This window comes from Sus scrofa, chromosome 18, assembly GCF_054392235.1.
Source record: "Sus scrofa isolate SSC_HxYL_T2T_F1_AM1 chromosome 18, Sscrofa_HxYL_maternal_Yorkshire_Landrace_v2.0, whole genome shotgun sequence".
In the NCBI taxonomy this organism is placed as follows: domain Eukaryota; kingdom Metazoa; phylum Chordata; class Mammalia; order Artiodactyla; family Suidae; genus Sus; species Sus scrofa.
Window position 1 is genome coordinate 17,349,963 of NC_139400.1, and position 12,075 is coordinate 17,362,037.

Here is a 12,075-nt window from a genome sequence, read left to right on the forward strand (position 1 = left end):
ACCGTGGTGAGGAGTTTTGCTTCTACTGGGAGATAAGAAGCCATTGGAGGAGTTTCAGCAGAGAAGCAGCATACATTTTTAAAGTTCCACTACAGCTGCTGGGGGCGGGGCAGGACAGGCTGTAGGGGAGCAAGAGTGGGAGAAGTCAGGTGAGTTTGGAGGAGACTGCAAAAGTCCTGGTGAAAGGTAACAGTGGCATAGACTGGCTTTGCAGCACTCATGATCCGGGAGACAAAGAAGTCAAGGATACGCCATGTCCTTTGGCTAAGCAACTGGAAGACTGGCATTTCCCTGCAGGAGAAGAGAAGGCTAGAGGCGGGTAGGTGTTCTGAGGGCAGAGCAGGATATGCACCTCAATTTTGGAAATGTTTCCTGTGCCAGGGGAAGAATTCGGGAAGGAGCTGCCTGCAAAGTCTGACTTCAAGGAAGAGCCAGGACAGGAGATATGCATTTGAGATCTGCAGTACATGGGAAGTCTCTAAAGCTGTATGCCCTTTCTTTTCTTTTCTTTTTTGGATTTTTGGGGCCACCCCCGTGGCATATGGAGGTTCCCAGGCTAGAGCCATAGCCACTGGCCTGTGCCATAGCCACAGCCATGCCAGATCCAAGCCACATTTGCAACCTACACCACAGCTCATGGCAACGCCAGATCCTTAACCCACTGAACGAGGCCAGGGATCAAACCCATGTCCTCATGGATGCTACTTGGGTTTGTTACTGCTGAGCCACAACAGGACTCCAAGCCTGGCTTTCAAGACTAAGCTCTTGACAAAGAGGTCAAGGTAGTGAGAGTTGATACCCCCAGGTCCCTGGCTCTGACTTAAGGGAGTCTGTTGGAAGGATTTTAAAGGCAAAGTGAAAAAAGTCACTTAATATTTTCCAAAGAGGATTCTGTCCTCAACCCAACTATCCACAGGCAGATAACAACTCTCTTTGCCTTTCACTCCCTAAACGTCTAAAAGAGGAGGATTAAGAGTGAATTGAGACCTAAATAGACATTTCTCCAAAGAAGACATACAGATGGCCAGCAGGCACATGAAAAAATGGGCATCATCACTATTATTAAAGAAATGCAAATCAAAACCCCAGTGAGGTACCACCTCAGGTCAGTTAGAATGGCCATCATTAACAAGTCAACAAATAACAAATACTGGAGAGGGTGTGGAGAAAAGGGAACCCCCCTTCACTGTTGGTAGGAACATAAATTGGTACAACCACTACAGAAAACAGTATGGAAATACCTCAGAAAACTAAATATAGAACAACCATATGATCCAGCAATCCCACTCCTGGGCATATATCCAGACAAAACATTCACTGAAAAAGATACATGCACCCCTATGTTCATTGAAGCACTATTCACAAGAGCCAAGGCATGGAAACAACCTAAATGTCCATCAACAGATGAATGGATTGGGAGATGTGGTGCATGTATACAGTGGAATACTACTCCGCCATGAAAAGGACAAAATTATGCCATGTGCAGCAACATGGATGGAAGTGGAGACTCTCATACTGAGTGAAGTAAGTCAGAAAGAGAAAGACAAACACCGTATGATATCACTCCTATGTGGTTTCTAAATATGGCCCAAATGATCTGGCTACAAAACAGACACAGATCATGGACATGGAGGACAGACTTGTGTTTGCCGGGGGCGGGGGGGGGCAGAGGGGAGTGGAATGGACTGGAGTTTGGGGTTAGTGAATGCAGACTATTGTGTTTGGACTGGGTAAGCAGTGAGATCCTGCTGTACAGCCCAGGGAACTATGTCTAATCACTCGTGATGAAACATGATGAAGGATGATGTGAGAAAAAGAATGACTGAGTCACTTTGCTGTACAGCAGAAACTGACAGAACATTCTAAATCAACTATAAGAAAAAGAATTCATGAATTAAAAAAAGTGTGAATTGTGAGTGGAAAGCTTTGTGAAAGGGCTGAGAGTAGTCGCAAGGAGCCAGCACGAGGGGGTGGATGGGAATCAGCGGACAGAGAAGCAGAGTTGGGAAGTCAAGGCAGCCCTGAGCTTATCTCCTCATCTTCTTTAGGCTGGGAATGGGTTAGAAGTGGGCAGGGGCATTTTTTTTTTTTTTCCTTTTTAGGGCTACACTGAGGCATATGAGTTTCCAAGCCCGAGGTCCAACTGGAGCTGCAGCCACAGGCCTACACCCACCTGCAGCCAGGACAACACCAGATCTGAGCTGCATCTGCGACCTACCAATGCTGCAGCTTGTGGCAACACCAGATCCTTTAACCCGATGAGTGGATCCTTAACCCACTGAGTGAGGACAGGCGTCCAAGCTCAATCCTCACAGACACTCTGGTGGGTTCCTAACCCACCGAGCCACAGGGGAAGCTTGAGGGGAGAGGGATTTTATATATATATACATATTTGTATATGTATTTGTGTGTGTGTGTGTGTATGTGTGTGTGTCTTTTTAGGGCAGCGCCCGTGGCATATGGAGGTTCCCAGGCTAGGGGTCTAATTGGAGCTGTTGCTGCCAGTCTACACCACAGCCACAGCAACTCGGGATCCGAGCCACGGCTGCGACCTACACCCCAGCTCACAGCAACACTGGATCCTTAACCCACTGAGGGAGGCCAGGGATCGAACCCACAACCTCACGGTTCCTAGTCAGATTCGTTAACCACTGAGCCAAAACGGGAACTCTGAGAGGGGCATATTTTTAACCTGCAAGTTTGGAAGGCTGGAGAGCTCAGTTCTGTGGCCAGAGATGGAAGCTGCTGCAGGAGTTGCTACTGAGCCCAGGGAAGATTTAGCGCATTGATTTTTTCTTTTTCCTCCCTTGCTTTTCTTCTAGGCACTGTGGTTTGTGATTGAGTGGGGAGGTTGGGAAGGACAGCCAAGGCTTTTAAAGGTGCCAATACTCCAGCAAGAAATAAGGAATAGTGGCTGTGAAAAGAGCCTAGATGCTCCATCCTATCCGCGGGTGCCTCATTTTTCTTTTCCTCTTTCTGCTTTCTTGGATGACCCTGCCTGTCCTCGACAAGATTCAAAGCTTCAGGGAAGCACAGAGAGGAACTGGGAGGAGGGCTCAGAAGGCCTGGGTCCTAAGCCTGGGTGATGACCTGGCCTTGAGCGCATTGCCCACCCCTCCACCCCCAGCTCCCTGGTTCCTGGTTCCTGTTTCCTGTCTCCCTTCCTTCTTGCATCTCTCAGCTATTAACGGAGTGTCTGTTGTGTGTCAGGCACCTGCATGCAGTCGTGACAAAACAGACACAGTCCTGTCCTCAGGGAGCTTACACTCTGTGAAGGGAGACAACATGGAAGAAGTGGCAACAAATAAATATGTCCCTACAGGTAAGGGTAAGTGCCACCAAAGAAACACCAGCACATTATGGGAGAGAATCACCACATAGGGCTTCCCACCTTTAGATGGTGGACAGGGAAGGTTTCTCTGAGAGGTGACATTTCGGCAGCTGCCAGAAGGCTGACATAAAACCCAGATCACACCCATAAGAACAGCAGGTTCTAATCCTCTTATGCTTAAGCTGCATAGTGGCACAAGTCTACTATTAAAAAAAAAGTTCTAAATTAGAAGAATTTGTGAACGATGCTAGAACGAGGATCTAAAATACTTCTCATAACTTGTGGACTTGGAGAACAGACTTGTGGTTGCCAAGGAGGAGGGAGTGGGATGAACTGGGAGTCTGGGGTTAATAGATGCAAACTATTGCATTTGGAATGGATAAGCAATGAGATCCTGCTGTACAGCACAGGGAACTCTATCTAGTCACTTGTGATGGAGCATGATGGAGGATAACGTGAGAAAAAGAATGTGTATATACGTGTGACTGCTGTACAGTAGAAATTGACAGAACATAGTAAACCAACTATAATGGAAAAAAATTAAAAATCATTAAAAATAAAATAAAATACTTCTTATAACAAAAGTTAGGAAGCAGCAATGCTTGTGAAATTAACTCTCTACATTTTTAATCAGGGGACATTTCCAATTCTTTGATAGAACATTGGAAATTGAGTATGTCTCAAGATCTTTCTTAAGCAGTGGCACCACACCCATCTGGTAGACTCTGAGCAACTGCCAACAAAGATCACTCAAGCCAAGTTGTCTGTTGGCGACTACGGTTAAAAGTATTCTTTCCTTTCTTTTCTCCCTCTTATCTGTCTCTATGTCCATTTATTTAGTCAACATTTACTAAACACCCACTGTGTGCCAGGAACCATTCTTGACACTGGCTGGGAAAAAGCAAAGAACAGAACAGAACAAAGCAAACTAAGCCCCTTGTCTCATGAAGCTTATCCTTTGCTGGGGGGGAGAGAGTCAATAGTTAAACAAATGAACGTTCAGTGAGTCTGTTAGCCATTGATGAGAAAGAGAGAAAGCAGAGAAAGGGGCTAGAGAGCGAGTCATGGAGCTCAGAGTTCCTACTTTGTATGTAAAGTCTGAGAAGATGATATTTGAGCAGAGATTGAAAGGACTTGAGAGGAAGAGTATTCCAGGCAGAGGGAACAGAAGACACGAAGGCTCTGGGTGGTGAGGAGTTTGATGCGTTCTAGAAACAGGAAGCTGGTGTGGCTGGAGTGGAACAAGAGGCTATCTTCGTCTCCTGAGATGAGGATTTGGTGTTTTTTTTTTGTTTTTTTAGGGCCGCACCTATGGCATATAGAGGTTCCCAGGCTAGGGGTCGAATCAGAGCTGCAGCTGCCAGCCTGTGCCACAGCCACAGCAAAATGGGATCTGAGGCACATCTGTGACCTATACTGCAGCTCACAGCAATGCCGGATCCTTAACCCACTGAGCCAGACTGGGGATCAAACCCGAATCCTCATGGATATTAGCTGGGTTCTTAACCCACTGAGCTACAATGGGAGCTCCGAGTATTTAGGAACGAGGGGTGTCTGTGGGTGATCTTAGGAAGCCCCTGGAGAGGATGGGGAAGAGAAGGGAGGGAGGAAAGCTAACAATTGGGACGTTCATGAGTGGGTCACCACTGTGGGCCACTGAGGTTCAGTCCTGCTGGGGACCTCTGAGGGAATACATGGAACGTGCCTCAGAACTGCCCCACTGACCAGTCAGGAAGCTGGGTCTTTATCCAACTCCTGCTTCATCGCTGATGATGGCTTCTGGAAGCTTTCCCGGAGCCCATAATATACCTCCGGGCAGATGCAGATAGGCCACTGGAGGACAGGGCAGTTTGTCCGGTGGGTGACTTATGGGGCAAGTCAGGGCATGTGGGGAGGGCACTGACCCATCTGCTGGAGGAGGGGACTGGAGGAGATGAGATCAGAGAGGAGGGGGGCCCAGATCGGGCCCAAAACTTTGGATTTTATTTTCAGCAAGACAGCATGCATTTGGAGAGTTTGAGCAACAGGGTCTGAGTTACTTTTTTAAATAAAAATAATATGACTGCAGTGGGAAGAACAGGCAGTAGGAGGTGCTAGGATGGAGCAGAGAGACCAGCCAGGAGGCCTTTGCCATAAGGTAGGCAAGAGATGATGGCAGCTTGGCCTAGTGTGGCAGCAGCCAGATGGCAAGAGGTAGCTGACTTCTCGGTATATTTAGAAGGAAGAGCAGACAGAACTTGCCAAAGGATTGGAGGTGGGCAGGGGAGGAAGGGGGGAGTTGAGACTGACTCTATGGTTTCTGGCTTGAGAATATGGGAGACTGGAAGAGATGTTTATGGAGAGGAGGTGAACATAGGGAGAGACAGTTGGGACCTGCGACATTTGGAAGGCCTCCGAGTGGAAGACAACCCAGGAGAGGTGTTATCAGGTGGCAGATATGTGTGCCTGGAAATTAACTCATGCCAACCTGACTCATCATTTTGGCCAGCTCCCTCCTGGCCAGCCCAGAGTCTTCTGCCTTGGCATGACACTGCCTGGCACCTTAAATCTGAGCACTTCCAGCCTCACCCCACACTTCTACTCTTCGCATTCAATACTACTTCTTGATTTTTACAATACTCTCCTCCCTACTCCTAAATCAAAAGGTGAACAGGTGACTGGCAAGTGTCCTATGCCTGGAGAATGATTCGCTTAATGTCTCCTGCACCTTACCTGCGTCAGTTCCCTTCCAGTCCCTCCTAAGTGAAGGCAGAAATGCTCAGGTGGCAGGGCTGCCTAAATAAGCGACCTCTGAGGCCTCTGCTCTATGTCATGCTCACCACGCAAGCCTCTGAGGATGGGGTTTCTCATGTGCCTTGGGATGGGGAAGGGAGTTTTTTGGAGCGATGGGAAGTAAACCATCTCTAAAGCTCAGTGTCTCAACACTCTAAGTGAACTTCTTGCCCATGTCACAGTCCAGTGTGAGTCAGGCATCACTCATGGTGGCTCTTTCCCATGTGACCAATCAAGATCCCAGATCCTTCCTTCACTGCAGAGTCCTTCACGTCCAGTGCTTTGGGGCCTTTAATGGCCAGATCTCGAAGTGGCCTGTATCACTTCTGCCCACATTCCATTGTCTGGAACTCAACCCCAGGGCTCCGCCTAACAGCAGGAGGCTGGGTAACCTACTCCCTCTGTGCCCAGGAAGAAGCACCAGGGTTGGTGAGCCTCTCTCCAGGCTCTGGCACAAAAGGTTTATCCCCTCTAGTGATGAACACATTGGTACTTGGTTTTGTCCTTATTCAACGCTGATGTTAAGAGTTGTGACCCTCCTTCACGATGTGTGACTGTTCCCAACGAACCAAAAGGAACAAGTTTCTGAATCAGCCAGGTTGGGGACCAAACCATGCTGCACCAAAGCACAGTCAGCCCATGAACGTCCCCCAGCCCCGTCTCATCCGAAACAACACTGTCCACCTGAGTCATCAGGAAGGACAAGTCCATGACCACGTTCTGTTTAGTATGTCCAGGAAGTGGGTCCTTCATGTCCTCCTCCTGGGATCTCTTCCTCATTCCCAAGCAGGCCGGGTTTCCCTGCCTGCACATGCTACCCATGGCTGGGGAGGGCGCAGAGAAAGGCGAGGGAGCTGGAGGAGAGGGAAAAGCTGGAAGAAGGAAGGGCGCCTTTAAGAGACCCTGGGGCGGCAGCCTGGGAACCCAGCGAGCACAGCTGTTACTACGGTGGCGGCGGCGGCTGGCGGCGCAGCTCATTGGGCGCCTGGAAGAAGCAGCTCGAGAAGAACCAGCTCCAGGCACCCACCGGGGGAGCGGGAAGCAGGAAGAGGGGTGGTGGTGGCGGGCGGGGAAGGATGGAACTGAGGAAAGGCAGAGACACACAAGAGGGAGGCAGGGGAAGCGCCCAGAGCAGGAAAGAACAAGTCAGCCCCTCTGTGCTCGGCACGCTAGGTTTTTAACTCTCCGAAGACACCCAAAGCTCCCACTTCTCAGTCTCAGTTGGAAACAAACACACTTGCCCACTGAGGCAGGAACGGAGGGAGGCTGGCCCCTCCTACCCATCCGAGCTCCCCGTGCCCGGGCCTTACCTGGGCACGTTTGGCCGCTGCTCCCCAGGAGCTGGGCTGCCTCCTGGACTTTCTACTGCTCCGCAGGAGAATCCTAGGACTGCAGCCGGCTGTGAAGCCAGGAAGTGCCAGGGGTGAGGATGCGAGGGCTGTAATTAAGGTATTCAAAGGGGCTGCCAGCCAGAGGAGCAGCCACAGCCACATAATCCTCCGTCAAGGATCAAACTCGCCTCTCTTCCTGGGTTTCTCCTCTGAACGTTGGCATCTGTCTTTGGCTTGGCAATATTTTCCCTACTCTGCGGGCGATTAAGAGACCGAGCATGCGCAGGAGAGGTCAAGCCAGTTAGCGTGCGCACACCTGGGGGCTCCAGGTGCAGGTGGACCGGGCAGGTCTCGGATGTGGCAGGTGGCGCCCTCAGGGACAGTTTCCCACAGCTGGGCGACCTGCGGCCTCCCTCACTGGCTGGTTCACTATTCCGCTCCATCAGATCCGATTCGATTTTGTTTCTTTGTTTTCCCTTTTGTGTTTCTTCTCTCTTGCGTTTCTTTGTTCTGGGCTACACCTGAGACTTCTAGTGGATGTTACTGAGTCTACAGGGCACTTAATAAAAGGGCATTCCAAGGGCATGCCCCACCAAATGGAGGTTTCTTTCATCAGGCACCTTGGGAAACTTTCTTCTATTTGCTCCAAGCCCCTTCACTGCCCAACTCCAGCCAAGCCTGTCAGTTAACATGCATTTGCTTTAGGGCTCTTTTAAGTAACAGGAACACCGCGTTTTTACAGTAATAAAGTTGAGGCTATACAAGCCACGTAGGAACACCATGTCAACACCTCGGTTAGGTCTGATAAGAGTGGTGGTAATGATGCCATCTTGCTTCACTCAATTATCTTTATCTTCACCCGTATTAATGCCCTTGCCAGGAAGCCTAGTTATCATCCCTCTTTCGGATCCATTTGGTCAGGTTCCTTGGATCTGGGGGAAGGTGATGGTTGCTGTTTCTCCTACCTGCCCCTCCAAGTTTCCAAAACCAAAACTGGTAGCTTCTCTGAGCTGCTTGGAATCACCAAGCACTTTTGCGTCCCATTCTTTTTTTTTTTTTTTTTTCTTTTTTGGTCTTTTTTAAGGCAGCACCCACAGCATATGGAAGTTCCCAGGCTAGGGATCAAATTGGGGCTGTAGCCACCAGCCTACAGTACAGCCACAGCAACGCCAGATCCAAGTCATGTCTATGACCTACACCACTCACGGCAACACTGGATCCTTAACCCACTGAGCAAGGCCAGGGATTGAACCTGCAACCTCATGGTTCATAGTCAGATTCGTTTCTGCTGTGCCACGGTGGGAACTCCTATAAACATTTTTAAGTTGCACCTGTTTGCTTCCCTAGAGACACAGCCTCATTCCTCTGCTCCATCTCAGATTCCACTCAGGATGTCACCACTATGAAAGAGGGCTGTGGAGCTGGGATGCCTTTAAATTATAAAATGCCCTTTGGATCCATGGTTCCCAAAGGAGCTGGGAAAGATGAACAGCTGAAACATGCCAGTGGCAGGAAACAGCACACCCACGCAGCTGTGACATACAGGCAGCTCCACTAGGAAAACGGTTCCAAGCCTGGCCCACCATCAGCATCGTGGAGGAGCTGAACGGGCCCATTTCTTTCTTTCTTTCTTTTTTTTTTTTTTTTGGTCTCTTTGTCTTTTCTAGGGCTGCACCCTCAGCATATGGAGGTTCCCAGGCCAGGGGTCTAATCAGAGCTGTAGCCGCCGGCCTATGCCAGAGCCACAGCAATGCCTACGGCGATTTAAGACGATTGTTTTAATTATTTTGTATGGCCACTCTTTTACTTAACCTGCCTTTCGTTTTTCCTGAGACTTGAGGGGAACTGGTTTGCCCTAAACCTTTTCAAGTGTTAACCTTGTGGAGGCCTTAGGCTTTAGCAACTTTGCCAAAGGTCAAACCCACTAACATTTCTCTTGCATTTGGTTCTAAGTACCTGCCTCCCGGTTTTCTAGAAGATGTGCAATTTGCCCTTTTGATGGCCCTTCTCTTTGGGTGATAGAAACAAACAAACATGGCCAGTTAGACTAGAAGTCTCCCCATCAGGACGCTGCCCCCATCAATAATAAACACCTCTGAAGTTTATTCACGGAACACTTTTTGAAACCGAGATCACACACACAGGATCAGAGACAAGTCTGCTTCTGATGCAGCTGCTTAAGAGCATGGGGTTTAAAAAACATCTAAGCTAGCCCTGTCCATTTAATTGGAATTTAACAAGATTTTTAAATAGATACGGTAATTTCTTCCTACAGCCAGAGATAATCAGATAGGAACAGGTGCGACTTGCATCATAAACACCAGGAAGGAGGAAATCCATTCAGCAAGGATTTCATCAGAGGCTCCAATCAGTGACCTTTCAGCCTTTTCCTCTGAGATTTTGTCATTTGTTTTTCTCTATTAAACTTCTTCTCAGGTTTGGCTCATTGTTCCAGCCTGTTGAGAACATTTAGGGTCTTGGTTTTGTCTTCTTGCATCTCAGCTATTCCCCCAGTTCTTATTCCTCCTCTAATTTGAGTCACTTACCTTTGAAGAGGTTCTTTCAAGCTGATGAGAAAAAAAAAAAAACTGGACCAGGACAGGCCTGTAACTTTGCTGTGCTCCATCAGACCCATTCCACAGGCAAGGCGTACATTGGCCCAGCTTGGACGTGGAATCTCAGTAGACACTTGAAATCACACCAAAGGAAAAAAAAAGAGGGCAGGAAGGTAGCAAATATATTTGTTATAGATCATCAGAGACGCATAGGGGGTGTGTGTTAGGGTCAGTGTGGGTTGGGGCCGTAGGAAGGTGGCAAGGTGGGATTGGAGAAAGTCAGCGAAGGCCCATGGGATGCTCATCACAACCATGACACCCACACAATCACAATCACAGCTGCCTTTATTCTCCATCACCCGGGTGTCAGTCACATGTTAGCAAGATATCTGCCTTATCTCATTTCATCCCCACAACCCTTTATAGGAAAGCACTGGTGGTGGCCAGCATGGGTTCTGGAGCTGAATGACTTAAGTTTGAACCCTGATGTGGTCTTACCAGCTGTGGTCTTGGGAGAGTGGCGTATCTATTTGAAGAGCCTCATGTGACAATGATGATAGTAATAGTGCTATTTAGGGGCTTAGGGAATTAGGGAATTCTAGCTGCTCTTATAACAGATAAGTCCTCAAATCTTAGTGGCTTAACGTCATAAAGGTTTACTTCACAAATGTAATAGTCCGAGTGGGTGTTCCATGGGCAGCCTTCCACGTGGAAGGTTAGGGACTCCTGTTCCTTCTGTTTCGTGAGCGTGCTCTTAGATAGGGAGGTGCGAGCTGGGGATGGGCTGAGTGGGAGAAGAGTTGGTTACGGACCAGACCGAGAAGCGACACGCATTCCACCAAAATACCCGGAACCCAGGCACGTAGCTGCTTCAACTGTGAGGCAGGCCAGGAAATGGGGTCTGTGTGTCCAGGAGGAAAAGTGCATGACTTTGGTCTCTTCCATAGCTGAGAATGTTTTATGCAAATGCCTCGGGATTGGGAGCTGGTACCTAGCAAGTGCTCAGTGCAGGGCGGTGATTATTAGCGTTTCTATTGCACCAGCTCTGGCTGCATTTCCCCAGGGTCTTCTTGATGCCTATGGCCTGGTCATCTTAACCTTTCACTTCAAAGTTCCCTGAGAGGTAGGCTGACCTTGGATGTGAGGTGCCTTGGGGATTATCTCTGTAACGCTTGGGAACCTTGACTCTCTGCGGTGGACACCGACCCCAGCATCTTCTCTGAACCCAATGGTCAGCGTAACACCAGCGGCGTATGAAGGCGAGGACAGGGTAGGGTGGTTAAATCTGCATTAACAAACCAGGAGAGAGCTACAGACAGAGATAATGGTGTTAAGGCCTATCAGCAGTGATTAAATCTCTGTGACTAGATGAGAAATGGCACAGAGCACGTGACATGTGACAGGAAGGAGGTCAGGCCCTTGAGACACACCAGTGTGGAAGCAGTGTTTCTCAAACTGCAGGCATCTGTGTACCCTAGGTCTGTGTCACCTGCCCTATGGCTTTTCTTGGGCTTTTTCTCAGTTCAACTCAACTTCAATTTTTTTGAGATTATTTAGAAAGGAAATGTATTATCACTGTAGTAAGTAAGAAAGTAGCCTCACTTGTCACCAGTGGAAAGTACTCCAAAAAATAAGTAAGAATAGAGATAAACAAAAAACCCATTTCTAGATTCTAGCTTGTGACTTATTGGCCAGAAAAGGCTATGTGTTTGAGAGGGCTTTCCTTTTATCTTTTCAGAAAAGGAAAGTTAGCAAGCATTGGAGAGCTGTTAAAGACACACTCATTTCAAACTGAGATGTTCTCTTTGTTTAACTTAGAAGAACTGAAAGAGCTTAAGAGGGAATCTATTTTCTCACTACACAACTCACCTTTGGGGCAGGGCTAATTTCAAACTGAGATGTTCTCTTTGTTTAACTTAGAAGGACTGCAAGAGCCTAAGAGGGAATCTATTTTCTCACTACACAAATCACCTTTGGGGCAGGGCTCAGATCCAGAGAGGGCCACTTTACACGGTGTACAAAGCCCTGGTTGTGGCCTTGGACCATCTAAAATTATCCGTGTTGCCATCAGTGGTTTGAATCCGTT

General features: G+C 48.4%; 1 protein-coding gene across 4 annotated transcripts in view; it reads right to left on the minus strand.

The window, feature by feature from the left end:
* Positions 1 to 12,075, minus strand: part of TMEM178B (transmembrane protein 178B) — a 507,816-nt gene that overhangs the window by 24,313 nt on the left and 471,428 nt on the right. The window contains exons 7-8 of one of the 4 annotated variants that reach the window (XR_014833631.1): positions 9,981 to 11,274; positions 9,220 to 9,890 (exon numbers count right to left, since the gene is read on the minus strand). The exons of 1 other annotated variant lie outside the window; for it this stretch is intronic. The gene's annotated coding sequence lies outside the window, so the exon portion shown is untranslated. Of the gene's footprint in view, positions 1 to 9,219; positions 11,275 to 12,075 lie in introns of those variants that run through there. 2 more of the 4 variants (XR_014833632.1, XR_014833630.1) reach the window with 2 other exon arrangements.